At 40.9% G+C, this 15,243-nt stretch overlaps 1 protein-coding gene across 10 annotated transcripts in view; it reads right to left on the minus strand.

Moving 5' to 3' along the window:
* Nucleotides 1–15,243, minus strand: part of gab1 (GRB2-associated binding protein 1) — a 50,560-nt gene that overhangs the window by 34,412 nt on the left and 905 nt on the right. The window contains exon 1 of one of the 10 annotated variants that reach the window (XM_034592053.1): nucleotides 1,086–1,230. The exons of the other annotated variants lie outside the window; for them this stretch is intronic. The gene's annotated coding sequence lies outside the window, so the exon portion shown is untranslated. Of the gene's footprint in view, nucleotides 1–1,085; nucleotides 1,231–15,243 lie in introns of those variants that run through there. 10 annotated transcript variants of the gene reach the window in all.

The raw sequence follows: 15,243 nt of genomic DNA on the forward strand, positions 1-15,243 counted from the left end.
TCTTGTCTGAAAAAGATTCCCAGACTCAATGTACTTAATTACCCTTGTTCATACCGTGCCCTATTCAATCTGCATACTCTGAGGACGGTTTGTGAATGCAGTTGGCAGCCAACTCTCAGGCATGAGAACCAAAGCTGTGCTGGAGATAAAGACCGGCTCATCTGACTTCAGGATACGCAACTCCCCAAAACTCAAGTTGATCACATTCCCACAGTATCTCCCCGTTGTTCGGTCCAACAGTTCTAATGCCTTTTTCAGATAAGCAGGAGGTTAAAAACGTTGCACACTTTGCTCCGCCACAACCTTGACAGTTACATGACATTCTTTCTTTCGATTACGTGCTGCCTATCGTCTCCCGTTTTTGATCCTATCTGCCTCTGCGTCTGCTGCCATCGCCAATCTGAGCTCTCGCACAAAGTCACATGCACTTGTCAAAGCTGCATCGTTAGAATTCAACACATTCCTTTGGCATGGCAGATTTGGTTCACATGATCACGCTGTTCCTTGACCGCTGACGAGAGTGGCTTAAACAATTCTCCTTTCAGCTTCTATTGGCCTGTGCACAGTGCAATCTGGCCAAATGGGTACATAACAGTTGAGTTAAAAAAAATAGTCACGTTAGAACATGACTGGCATATTGGCATATATGAAATTGAAGCAATACTAAATCAGGTGCAAAAACATGGCTTTTAAGAACTAATTCAAGACTTGACACATATGCATATTTTCCCATTTCAGCCCCACTAAGATACAGCTTGTGAAACTACTCATTGTTATTATATGCATTGCAGAAAAATACTAGTACGAGACCAAACTTCTCTTGAAATCTAACCTAAATTGCAAGTGGGTGTATTACATAAAACACCTGTAACCAAAGCTGCTGATCATAAAAAGCTTGTGTTGGAAATTCCCTTTGCAGCTTCCCACAGTGTTGGGTGGTTCATCACAACACAGAAGATTACTATTTACAAACCACAACATTTTCCAACATTATGAATTCAGCTATTTCATTTTACCGGCACATAAATTGACATCTTGTGATATCAATAAATAGTTATTTAATGTGAAGTAATAATATTACCAACCTTGTGCTCTGCTCTGGCACTCCCCTAACCCTTTTAAACACTAGTTGATTATCCAAAAGCCATGGGTTTAGAGCGGAGACGAAGAGGGTCAAGGTATTCCACAGGTTTCTAACACACACCAAAAACAAGCATGAAAAAAGAGGAGTGCCAGGGAAAGTTCCGAGAAAAGCCAAGAAAGTAGGTGGACAAGAGGAGTAGGTCCTCCACGCACTCAGCTTCCAGTCAGGCTGAAAACAAATACTCTCTGAGAGCAGGGGTCTCTGGTGCATCCCTGAGTCTCTCTCACTGTGTGTATGATTGTGTGTGTACATGTGTGCAAGTTTAACCACGTCCTCTGGCTTGAGGCCAGGCCAAAGATATCAGGCAGCACCATAGTAACTCTAATGCAATCAGGGACAGTGGCCACAACAGGACCACTGGTGAAAGCAAAGAGCCATCCATCTTTCTCCGTCCACTTCAGTTTGCTCTGCGGACTCTTCTTCTTAGACACACAACAAAAGAAACTGATTTGAAAAACCAATTAAAAAGACAAATTAATGAAAATTCGATACAGACGCAATCCATTTTATTGCGGCCCTGTCTGTCTCACAGCAAGTTGGGAAATAACACAGGTCAGTAGCAATATTTCACACGTAGTCTCTAGCCTCCAGGTTGACCCCCCCTCAACACAGCCTGTCCTCAAGATGGGACAAACATGCAAACATATTGGTGCTCACGCAGCACTGAGCCAGGGAAGAGAGGCAAAAACTACCATGACAGCAGTGGGCTATATTAAGGGGCTGCAGACACAGCGGCTAGGGTCAGATCACACAGCACCGCATAACTAGAGTGCCAGCTGCATCTGTGTGGGTGTGTGGGAAATGACAGGTGAACCTTTGGAGTTAAATGTGAACAGACACAGTTGCAGACTTTTCTTCCTTAAACCCTGATCATGCTCATCATCCCACTTTCAAGAAGAGATGATACCATTTGTCCCTTCTTGAAACAGATTCCAATAATTGGCCAATACCAAGTACCAATCCAATACATGGGCATTTAAAAAAAATATTTATATAGCATATTTTTACACCTGCATGCTACTAACCCTTTATGGAAGTAATGATTGTTATTATTGTAAGGCCTGGCTCAGGTTGACCCCTTTGAAAATCAAATACATACACGATTCTTCAAATGCATTGTGACACCATTAGTGTTGTAATTGGCAACAATAGTGCCAAATACTTTAGTACGTAGATTTGTGTACTCACGGATGACCAAACCTGCATTTTCAACTGCATCTGGGGCATTTCTGAAGCTGGAATCTGTATCAGAACATCTATACTTTCAAGGACCAAACTCCTATGGCTCAGTATGAGCTGGAGCATATGACAAATGCTCCCTGGGAATGTCTCTTTCAATGAGCCTGGAGAATCTGGAAAAAGATAGATCTAAACGTAGCACTCATCCAATCATCTGAATTTATTTGGCATTGTTCATACGATTCTAAAGGCACATAACTTGTAGTTTTGACACAATGGAAAATTGGTTGTGTTCAAATTCACCATATAAAAAGGAGCCAACCGAACAAAGAGATAGTTTTCAAAAGGTCAGAGTCACAAGACGTTTGGCAGCAATAGCTTCTCTTTGTCAGACTAACTTGATCATAAACACCACATTAGTCAAACATTTTCCACTCCATGAGTTCTGGCCCCGAGGCACGGTCACACTGATAACATCAAGTCGAAATGTAACTTGTGATGTCAAATTTAACTGCTGATTTAAAATCCTTCACAATACAATAAAGGCCTCACAGATGCAAGCTGTGGTCCACGTGTGAATAAGAAAGGAAACACTAACAAAAGTCCAAACACAGAGCTAGCTGTTGCCTTCGATTGATTGATAGGTGATTGATAACACTATAAAACATCGGAACCTCATATTTAAAGTTGAAAAACTAATTGATTAATCAGGTATTCAATCAACAGGAAGTTAATTGCCAACTATTTAGATAATTGATAGATTGTAAAGTCAATGTAATGCAAAATGCCGAAGCCTCATTGGCTACATCTTCTGTTTTGGTTTCAAATGTTAATATTTCCTGGTTCGCTTATCTATGATTGTAAACTGAAAATCTCCTAGATTTGCAGGTGAAACTAAATGAAACATTTCAAGATGTCACCTTAGACTCTGGGTAACTGCTGTAGGCATGTTTTAACAATTTGTTTACATTATATAGAGCTAAATCAAGTAATTAATGATATAATCAGCAAATCAATCAATCAATCAATCAATCAATCTTTTGCTGAATCCCGGGGGCACCCTTTACCTTCTCCCACTTCACTGATCAAAACTTAGAAATCCCTTAAACCTGGAATATATACAGTACATGGAAAAATACCACCTTCAATATAATCAGTTAGCCAACAAATTGAAACCCCTTCTTTGTGAGACAGTCTGCATTTTATTAAACCTTGATCAATTACAGAAAGTTGTGTATTTTTAATCTCTAAGTGTTTTCAATAAAATCATCATGCTGATTTCCTGGCTACAATATACAATCTAGTATAGACAGACAATGCTTGTGCTTCCTCAAAAGCTACTTGAGGGAGAGGCGGCTTAAAAGCACCAACAGTTCAATCAGCAAACAGGGTTAAAAGGGGTCATTTAACCAAGCGAGTGAGTAAAGTCATTTGTGAATGTGTGCGTATCCTGGAAACTCATCTAAAGGGGTAATAAAGGTCTATGCTGTGAGTTAAGAGGGCCTCCTGTTGGTGAGCAGCAGGTTTTTATACAGTGAACTGGTCACACAGCTCAGTTCTCACGAGTCCTTCCTCAAACCCACCACCAGGCACCACATGTGGTACTTCGCTGCTGGGGAACAGGTGTGTGTGCCGACTTCTTTGGTGATGGCAGCTACAGTGACAATAAAGCGTAATGTTACACGCAGACTTTTAAAGACAACATACCACATGAATAGGCCTTCAGAGTATACAATTATTCAGCGAGTCTTTGATCACACGTGAGTCACAGTGACAACTTTTGTTTCTGATGGTACACAGACTGGGACGCCTGCAAGTTCAGGTTCACCATCAGTCTCCTTTTCAACCTCCTTTATGAAGGGGGACAATTAGAAGTGGAAGCAACAGAGGCAAAAAAGAGATAAAGATGAGGCTAAGAAAAGAGAAGATTTTGCACAAAAAAAAGGAGAAAAATAGGACTATAAAAAAGGCACAAAGGATGACGAGAGAATAAGAGGGACAAAGTGTGGGACCCCTCCTCCTCTCTCTTCACCCACCATCTGGTAGCCATCAGCGCCTCACACAGGAAGGGGCGGCCATGCCTTGCTGGGGCGCCAGGGAGCGGCTCCTCTTCCCTCCCAGTGCTGTAGAAACAACAATCAGCCAGTACATTGCATTGCTGTGCAGTCCAGCCCATCCTAGCCTGAGCCGAGCGGCCAGCAGCACCAGCGGCAGCCCCAGCCCAGGACCAGGCGCTCACACCCCTGCAGACCAGCAAAGAGGAGCACAGAGCAGCCTCACATTCCTGCTGCCTGTTCCTGCCAAGAGGCGCTGTGAGCGGAAAGAGAGAGGGAGCGAACAGAGAGCTGCTCTCACTGGTCGCTGTCTAATGGTGCTGCTCTGAGGAGCACTCCAGTCTTCCTCATCCCATTTGCTTTCTCTTCACTGTCCACAGCAATGACAACAAAGTTATTGATTGCCATTGTGGTATATCCCAGCTTGCACATCACTGCATGCATATTTATAGTCCTACACCATTAGTCTCGAAGAGGTTCCATCTATTTTGCAAGAATTCGGGGAATGCACATTATCATAAATTCAGCCCAACTTCTGTTTATCCTTTTTTTCCCCTCAAACGACACACACACATGAATCTGATGGGAACAGAGACCCCTGCAGCCTGTTTGTCTGGTTAGTGTAGACCATCTTTGGCCATATGTGTTCTCTTACTGTCGTCGTTCTATCTCCACAACAGACCACAACTACACTCTGGAAGTCAAGAGCAGAATTATGACAGATACTACTTTGGCTTTCTGTGTCATTAGCTTAACAGTTGAAAACATGAGAAACGATGTAAAACAAGTCTGTGAGAGTCTTGATTTATTAAAATATCGGAAACTGTATTAATGCACACGAGAGAATCACATGGGTCAATCACAAGAAACAAAAGGGAAAAAAACACACATGATGATGTGTACAGTTTGCCTTGCCAAATAGTTTCTGTCATCTGCGTTTAATAATAGCTGCACTTGAAACTGTTCAACTTGGCACAGGGACAAATAGCACAAAAGGATCTTTTTACGACTCAACTGGATTATATTCCAACAAAAAGCATAACTCAGAATCTGCTCCCGAGTTTCAAACAGGAAAACCAAGTCTGCATGAGAACCAGTTCTCGACAGTCACTCCCCGAACTGCTCTGTGGACTTGGCACGCGGGTCAGTAAACAGCTGCACCGGGCAAAGAGAGACACATCTGTTTACAGCAGCTTCACGAAAGCTTTGACCTAACTATATAATTCAACAATATCATTGTGCCATGAAGGCGACAGATTGAGTTTAAGCGATGATGCAATGTAAACATTTAGAGGGAAATGGTGCATAATCAGCACCACCACCCATGAGGTAAACACAACACTGATGCATGGGTCTCAATCATAGACATACTGCACAGCATACTTTTTTAAATCCTAAAAATGTTTGTGGGTTCGTTATAATGAAAAAATAATTCAACCAACAATATAATCCCAGACTGGTGAACTGCAAACAGTTTCTAAATGACTCTTCCCCCAACATGAGCCACTTCAGCTTTCAACTGGAAAGCTATTCCCATACAACGTGCACTTCAACATTTTATGACCCTTGAGTTGATTTCACTTTCTTTAAACACACAAGACCAGAGTTTGAGCTGCAGCAACTATCTTGACAGGAGAACTAACAAGACATCTAAACAATTATTACTCCAACTTTAAGGTCATGCATCGCAGAGTCTAGTTCACATAAAAAACATGAGATGTGAAAGAAACAGCGTAAGGCTACTTCCACACATATATGTTTCTGTTTAAAACAAAAAGTATCTCCATCCAGACAAATATTTTAGTTGTGTGTCAGACATAGTCTATCCATGCTAAACCATCCACGTACACTGTGCATGCATGTGCCGTAAATGCACAATAGCTGCTAGCAAAGACAACAAGGTCAGCAACTCTTTTAATTCGTTATGTTGCATTGTTGTTTGATTTCTACCAGAAAAGGTTCACTTGATAAGGGCATGACGAATCAGGGAAGGACACGTCCTGACTGATAAGACCCAATCAGGAGGCAAACATGGGTGTCTACGTTGTTTCTATAAATCTGAGTTTCTTCTCATCCAGACTACATCACTACACCAGAGTTTTCAACCTAAGCCAGGCCCAGCAATGTTTACAAAACCCTCTGTTTTAAGGCTGTTAAAATATGTGTGGAATTCAGTCGTAAAAATAGCAGAAGTTTAAAAGTTTACATATTACTGTGGATGTAGCCTAAGTGAGTCAAATTTATGACAAACATAGTAGCTGACTTGAGGTTAGTTTAAAACACTTCTGTGGCTTCCAAACTATAATCTCCCCTGATCCGATGCAGACAACCAGAACCTAACAGATCCTACTTGTGCAAATGCATAAAGACATGAGGGAAATGCAACAGTTGATATGCTCAAGATTGGCTGCAAAAACGATGCCAAATATTATCATAAGCAGTCTTTATCACTGAAGGGAGAGACTGTAGGACGTGGCAGCCACATGACAGGAAGAGCAGCAAGACGGTGAACTGGTGACCACATGGTGACAGAGACAGCAGCATACCAATGAGGGGACAAACAGACCAGCGCTGGATTTGTTTGATTCCAAAACACAGCTGTTTGAACCAAAGAGACACAATGCAATGTCCAAAATAGATCTGTTTAGGGGATTTTCTTTTTTTGGAGTGATGATGTTCAAACCTTGAAAAAGTTTCGATTTTTGATAACATATATACACATATATATATATATACACATATATAGATAGATAGATAGATAGATAGATAGATAGATATCTCTCTATATATATATAAATAAAACGTTTCACATTTAGACTAAGGCATTTACCCATGTCCCAAAAAATGTTCTCCAATGCTAACGTCTAGAGGGTTTGCTCTAACCGGCTGTTTTGTTTCTGTGGTGATGTTTTTCTTTATGATGCAATAACAAGATTTCAGTCTCACTACTACACTCCAGAAACTGGAGACGGACCACAATCATGTTCAAGTCTCTAGTGTATTATTATTAGACAAACAACAGTTGGGGACAAAAAACATGCCCAGGGTTATACAACCAACCCTGCTGATAAAATGATCACTTTGAGGATTAAACAGATCTAAATATCATTAAATATACAGATGTTAAGGATACATTTATTATGTTCTTACTGTCTAACTTTGGCACCATGGTGGGGACCAGTGTGGCAACGATGAAAGGGATACACCTATGTATAGTGATGATATTCTGTGTCTGGAACAACAGTGGGCTGGTAAGTATAACTATTGTAGTAGCACAGATATTAATATTTAATGCTTATTTGTTTGTAATGGACATTAAATAATTAATGGCACATGCAATCCATTTTCAAGCTGTGGCAGATCACACACCCGTAGTGTGCTCGGACCAAATGCAGTGCTGTGGAGCTGTGTTGTCAGGACATGGTCCAGTTATTTCTCCTTTGTTAGCCTAAGAGGCTAATGCTGCACAAATGCCCCTCTGTTGCATCCCGTTCGGGTTGCTTGTTTGTTTGTTTCTTCAAGCGTGTGTGGAGGGGGGGGGGGGGGGCGGGTCAGCAGAAAGTGAGTGTTTGTTCTCTGTTCCACTTGCTAAGCAGATTTAATGAATCCTCTACTTAATCAAAAAGCTAGGCCTTCGTGTTAGTCTGACTGCGCCGTCACATTTGTTGCGTACATATTTCTCGCCAGCAATCTGCAAATGGCAATTGTTTCCACTGTCATCCTGGTGTAATGGTTGAAAGTCAATGTGGTGTGTACTGTAAATGCATTTTGTCACAGCTGAGAGGACTCAAGATCAGCATGGAGTACGTCCTCAGTCTCCCTTTACAGCCATCAGAGGAGGACCTTCAGGGTTCAATATTTTCCTTCATCCGGTTTACCCTGGAGTGCTGTGCTCCAGCACTGAGGCCCTATTAAGGGCTGGACAAAGTGTACAACAAAATCCTAATCTGTTTCCAGCGGGTACATGCCGGTGGACTACAGGGATTGTAATGGTCCATAAAGCTATGTGCAATGGGAGGAAAGAACTGAAAAGCTCAGCCAAATTAGGGCTGAGCAATATAATCAGAAATCAGCATCCATGTAATCATACATATTTACCAAAGAGATTATAAACTTTTAAAATAAGGGTCGCAATGGTGTCTGTATATATATAAATATGATAAATATTTTTTAAAGCAATAGTTTGCACTGCATGATCACCGGAATGATTACATTTTACATATACACAACTGCTGAAATAGAAGCATTAGCAGTTGTTGGGTTTCATGCTTCTTTGTAATCAATTAAGATGAAGAGTAAATGTGGGATGAGATTAATGTTGGTATCAATAAAGCAGTTCTCAGACATGTACTCCAGAAAAGGACCGGTCAATGGGCTCCAGACTATATCTGGAGTTTGCCCTTCACATATGAAAAACGCAGGAGGAGATTCTCAGAGTTGTGTTCACAACAGAGAAATCTCTGGAGCGTTCAGTTGAGGGGTGGTGTAGCATGCAGGAGGCTGGACATACATTTTGTTCTGTAGATAACGTGATTTTGGTTAGATTTCGGTTTTTAATTACCAAAAGCTCGTGAATCTTGAATCTTTGCAAGTTGACACCCATGTCAACATCTACGTGTATCAAACCTCTTTTTCCTGAGATATTTGTTGGGTTTTTTTCAGTTTTGCGTCCGTTGCATGTTAGAAACGTTATCAACGTGGCCCCTCATTCACGGCTATTCCTCCCGATAATCTCCAGCTCTCTTCTCACATGGGCTCATTCTGACATTATCAGCTGTGTTTAATAGAGGGCTAGCAGGAATAACTCTGAGGATTGTCCGAAGCCTCTGGTCATTTGAGTTGTCACATAAAGCGGCTCCAGATAATCTGAAAGTTCAGTGCATGTCTAACAGCAACTCAAGTGACAATGGGTCTTTAATAAGCCATGAAATGTTGATGGTGGGTTGACATTTTTGTTGTACACAGTAGAAATATGAGCAATCTGTTTAATTCATCTTTAAAGTAACACATTATATAGATCTATCTGATATTATGATATGATGAGACTTTATACTCTCACGTGCACACCATCTCTAAAGAGGGTGGTGCGGACCTTGCAACTGCATCTCTACATCTCCTCTGGTCCCTGAGATAATACTCTGCAGATGTTCCAAAGACACCAGGTTTTAAAGCTGTTGCTTTGAAGAAGGTTTTACAAGTAGACCCTGACAGAAACTCACAGATTGAAGGGTAAGAGAAATGAAAGAGGAAAAAGGGGAACCAGATGGAAAATGCACTGTCAATGAAATGAAAAAAAACGCAGAGTATACAGTTATGACAAACCCTGACTGGGAAAATTCCTAACAAAGCAATAATGGTCAGATATTTTCACAATTTCCGTGAATGAGATGTTAATGGCCAGGAAGTGTTGACTATGACTGCAGCAATAAAAAATATCCACATCTAAGGCAGTACAGAATACTCTAAATTCAATTGAATTAAAATGACTTGCACTATTCTCAATCTGTGAGTCAACAAACATCAGGTGACAGTGACCAACATGTGGGCATTTATGAGAATTGCCTCTTCCCACTAACTTCTTTGGTAAAGAACTGAGAGGACAACAATGCTGTGTGAAGCTAATGATGGTTGGGAATGCTCAGACGCAGGCAGGTTGGCTGAACAGCTTTCACCTTTGAGCTCCACCAATCAGTGGCAGAGCCTCAGCGGCAAACTTTGCCCTGAGTGGTTAATCAGGCAAACGGGGGGCCTCCGGCTTCTGATCTACTGCTGCTCAGTCTGGAGGTGGGGATTAAAGTAGAGAATTGACGGTGACGGCATGTTCCCATATAAGTGTACGGTGTTCTATTCTGTTCAGTTTGTTTTGGGGTAATTTATCCAGTCATTGAACCTGCCACCAACTGTTGGCTATAAGAACACCGAGTGCTCCACTTGGTTCAGATCAAATGCTCAAGAGGGTTTTTCTTGTAACTACAAGATTTTTCTTCAGATCAAGCTGAATAAAATAATATTTACTTTAAGCAACTTTTATTTAAAAAAAATAACAGCTTTGCATCTTTCAGTTTAGTGAAGTAAACTAATGCCGGTATGCCGTTACACAGGTAGTGTTTGGAGCTACGTCAACTGCATGTTTGAGGGATATGATATTTTGCACTAACACCATGTGACATGTGTGTCACATGACAATGGGTGAAAACGCTTCACCTCAGTGAACAACTTTGGAAAACTATCAAATGCAGGCATAACTGTCTATTTGGCATTTTGCTTGGCCTAAATCCATTTCACCGGTGACAAGACATCAGCGAGAATCATTTCCCCAAAGTTAATGCAACACAATTTAGGATATCAAAACCAGGAATATTTTTGATATTCAAAAGGAGCTCATATGAAACTGCTCACGTTTAAAGGGCGAAAAAAAACTATCAAAAACCTTGTATCTACACGGTGACTGAATTATCTGCCTTTTGTAGCTTAATAGAATTATTAGATTTAATAAGAGACAACTGCAAGGCAATTTACATGGAAGCCTGAGTTCAAGCAGGGTGAAAATTGAATCATGTGAGGAACAGTTGAACTTTGTAATCTTATTAATTTCAGAGGGTAAATACGATGGAATAGAAGAGTTAGGGCTAGCAGCTTCATTACTAGTGAAGCGATTACTAGTCAAACGATTAGTATCAGTTAAATTCAATTAGCTCTTATCAAACCACTTTATTAATTCCTTTATCAGTCACTCTTTGATAAACTCCTTGGTGGAAAACGTGCTTTAAAGGTTTACTGCTAATTTAGTTTCACTACTTAATCAAGCAGAATTAAGCAAAACTTAAATCTTTCCTGAAAAACACATATTTTAAACAGATGGCTGTCCACGAGAAGAACGTTTTTCAGGCTGCACGATAAATCAGTATTGTTCTGCAAATACTAGTGCGGCATTACTTACAATAGATGAAGAGGATTTTTGTGTGCATGTGTTGGTAAAAGGGGAAAACTGTGAATACATTTAAATAAAATCTACCCACTCTGACTGCTGGCAAACACACCAGGTTGGTCCTGATCATTTCAAATCAGTGTGATATTTGTGGGAATCAAACTGTAATATCACTGTTTTTAAAACAGACCCACAGTGGGTAATGAGACAAATGAAGAAGAGAAAACATCTGAACAAGCAATAATTAAACTCGTACCTAAGGTTTGGATTGACAGCTGCCGTGGAGAAAAGGGTATTGAAATTGTGGCAGGGGACTGCCGTTGCTTGCCTTTTAAGAAGCAATAGAAAATATATACAGTATTTGAGTCTTTTTCCATCAGAGCCTCAACATCTCAGCCTTCTCCTCACTTATAAAAAACAAACTACTATAGTTTTCTATCCCAAAGTGGTCTTGCTATCAGTGGACATTAATGAGAGGCACGTAATTATATGTCACAGGGACATAAAGACAGTAGAACCACAAGATTTTACTATGGCTGATATTCAGAGTAGTAATCACAAATCATTTTAACTTTGCCAACAGGACAGTTTGACGACGCTGTGAAGCAGCGCGGGATCATGGGAGTTGTCTTCACCACCATTGCAGATTCAAATCTACCTGACGAATCATGTTCACGGCAATGAATCATCGTGATCCATTACGAGTGACCAATACAAACAGTGGAACTGCTCCTATGCAGACGATCTCAGATACGCAAGTTTCTAACTGTACAATTGTTTTGGTTAATTCACCAAGTGAGGAAATGAAAAAAGACCCGGTAGCCCCCAGAATATTGAAATACCAACACAATTCCTCCATTCAGCCCTTAAACTTTCCCACTAATCCTTCTCAGCTTAAAACCACAATGTCTGTCTGTTTTGGGCACCGACTCAAACAGCTGGTGGTGAGTTGCCAGATACTGTAGGTAAGTTTTGAACAATTTGTCATCTGCCAAAAAAAAAGCACAGTCAGTGTGCAGATTACACAGCCTCATGTGACCAAGCACTATGACCTTTCACGGGGAGGGGGGGCCATGTACCAGCCACCCACTTTTCTGTTAATCAGTATTATGTCAATGGAGGAAAAGCCATTTGCAGAGCACATAAAATCTTGAGGCTGTACTGCATTATGGACCATAGGGGCTCGATTTGCCGATCCAGTTGATGAGCTGCGGTGAAGAACTACTTTGATGCCGAGAGACCAACTTAAAAATGTATGGGAATATTTAATGCAATGGAAGTTACGTTTGGGGCTGACTGTGTGATATCTAAACCTGATGGCTCAAGTATCCTTCATGAACTCAGTGTAGAAATGAGGTTTGAAATCTGAGGATTCTTGGTCCTAAAGCACTCTTTTGGTATGACCTCATATGGAGGCTTCAGAATGGGTCTCTGCAGCCAGCACGGTATGAGAATGGATGTCAATATCTGTTCTGATAATCCTAATGGAAGACTGGTTGGTGGTGGTGCTGGTTTTGCAGGTCCCTAAAGCCTCTAAAAAACATTTTCACATGTTTTTAACTTCGTTCTTCATGGCCAACCAGTGATTTAAAATGACAAATTTCTCAACGACAAAGAGCCACAACAACAACCAACAATGGGTAGTCGCATTAAAATATAAAAGGAAACAATAAGGCTGTTTGCTGATCAGCTGTAAACCATTAAAGTCTTCCTCGGAAAGAAATTAGAATCAGAAGACTTCCCAGGATCATAATAACATAGTGGGTGATGTCCCGCAAGCTATTCTCAACTATCCCCATGAGAACAACTAAGTCCGCCACCAGTACTCTATTGAGAAAGAACAATTCTGAGTCATTCAGGCTACGTCCAGACCAATACTTTCAGTTTCAAAGAGCATTTTAAAACTAGGATGACCTCTGTCCACACAAGCGTTTTAGGTCAGACGGAAATTCCATCCATGCTCAAACACCTGTAAACGCGTATCACATGACCATTCACTTGGCATGTGGGTACAAACAGGAAGCCAATTTTCTACTTGTGGTTGGTGGATTTGGGTTAGGGGTTAGGGTTATCCACACATCGAGGAAATTCACTTGTTACAGCAGCAGGCAGGTCAGAATGAGGCAGACAAGAGAATAAAGAAATATAAACAGGAAAATAATATAAAAATAAAGAATTTAAGACCCGTAAAGACAGTGACACAAAAAATGGCCCTATCAAGTAGTTAAGTAGGATTTTGTCTTCCTGTTCATCCAATTATATTTTATCATGAATGTGAGACAGCTCTTCTCGTCTATGTGCCTAGATTTTAAGTTTTACTGCTTTCATGAAAAACATTACATTGGACCTGTTGTTTCTGTGAAAACAACCCCCCCCCCCCCCCTCTCTTAAAATACCAATAACAGAGATATCCACTGGTCCACAAGGGAAACATGTAGCAAGTTATTTACTGTTTTGCGTCAGAGCCGATGTTGCGGGCCACAAAAGGATTTTTCCCAACTGCACAACAAAACAAGCAGAGGCAATTGCACTCAAGACTGGTATGAAAAGGGAATGGCTGCTTGTCCTCAACGGTTATATATCACTTGGCTGCATGTAACATGGGATGATCTGAGTGAGTAACACCAGTGTGAAAGTTTAACAGTCAGTGTGGGGCTGTAAACTCTAATTGTTACAGTAGCTGTGACAAACAACACTACACTAAGTACATCTAACATCTCTCTGTAACCAGTTTGAAATCCACAGGAAATTGGTCATCCACTGGTGCATTGCTCCACTGTTGTGTAAATTGTTTAACCCTCAGCTCATTGTGTTGCTGGTCCGAGAAAATCAAATCCTCGCAGGGGGAATGATATTGGAATGGGTCAATACATAAAAACTTAGGAAGGCTGTCTCATCTACTAATTCCACAAACATCTGTCTTTCTGTCTGTCTGTCTGTGGAATGCATATCTCGCTAACTATTCATCTAATCAGCTTCATACATCACATATCTACTGTAAATTGCCAGAGAAAGTTCAATCTTATTCTTTAAGAAAAATGTGAATTATCTTTATTGCAGATTAACCAGGTAGGATGAAAGCAAAGTTTTCTCATTTCACTCCTGTACCATAGACTGTATAGCATGCAACATTTAGTCTGCAAACAACAAAAAGTGACAGTATGTTGCAGAACTGTTGGAGGAGGAATCATGACAAGGAAACAGCCTATTCCACGCAGGCATGTTAAGAATGTGCACTCCACTAGTAAAAAAAATTCAGTTTCATTTTATGAAAAACGTTGACTCTAAAATCTTCACTGCAGATAAACCAGGTAGGATGGACGTAAAGTGTTTCCCCTTCGCTCTGCACCAAAGACTATTTGTAAAAAGTTCTACACACAACACCCAGCACACAAACGACAAAAGGTCGGTACAGTACATTGTAGAACTGTTTGGAAGAGGACTCACTAATGACAAGGAAACAGCCCATGAAATACATTGACTATAAAATCTTCACTGCAAATAAACCAGGTAGGATGGACGCAGAGTTTATCAAACATAACTCTGCACCCATGGTCTGTATATAAAACGGTCTGCACACAACATTAAGCACACAAACAACACAAAGTGAGAGGATATTGTAGACCTGTGTGAGGAGGACTCACTAAAAGACAATGAATGATTGTGAAGTAGACTCCTGGCAAGCAAACAGCCCACTCCCAAACAGGCAAAAAGCCTAAAAACAAACAGCCATGTGTCCTACGTGCTAACTCGTGGTTAAGTCCGCTCAGAGGAGACGCGGGTTCAGAAAGAGACAGACACACACACAGCAAAGGTTGTTTTGCAGGAGATGAGGCCTGCACATGTCTGTCCCGTCCCCCCCACACACACGACAGAGCCGACACACTGCGCGCCCCACTTATCACACACAACGCGACAAATAGGATATAAAGTGCACT

Source organism: Hippoglossus hippoglossus, chromosome 1, assembly GCF_009819705.1.
Source record: "Hippoglossus hippoglossus isolate fHipHip1 chromosome 1, fHipHip1.pri, whole genome shotgun sequence".
Lineage (NCBI taxonomy): Eukaryota > Metazoa > Chordata > Actinopteri > Pleuronectiformes > Pleuronectidae > Hippoglossus > Hippoglossus hippoglossus.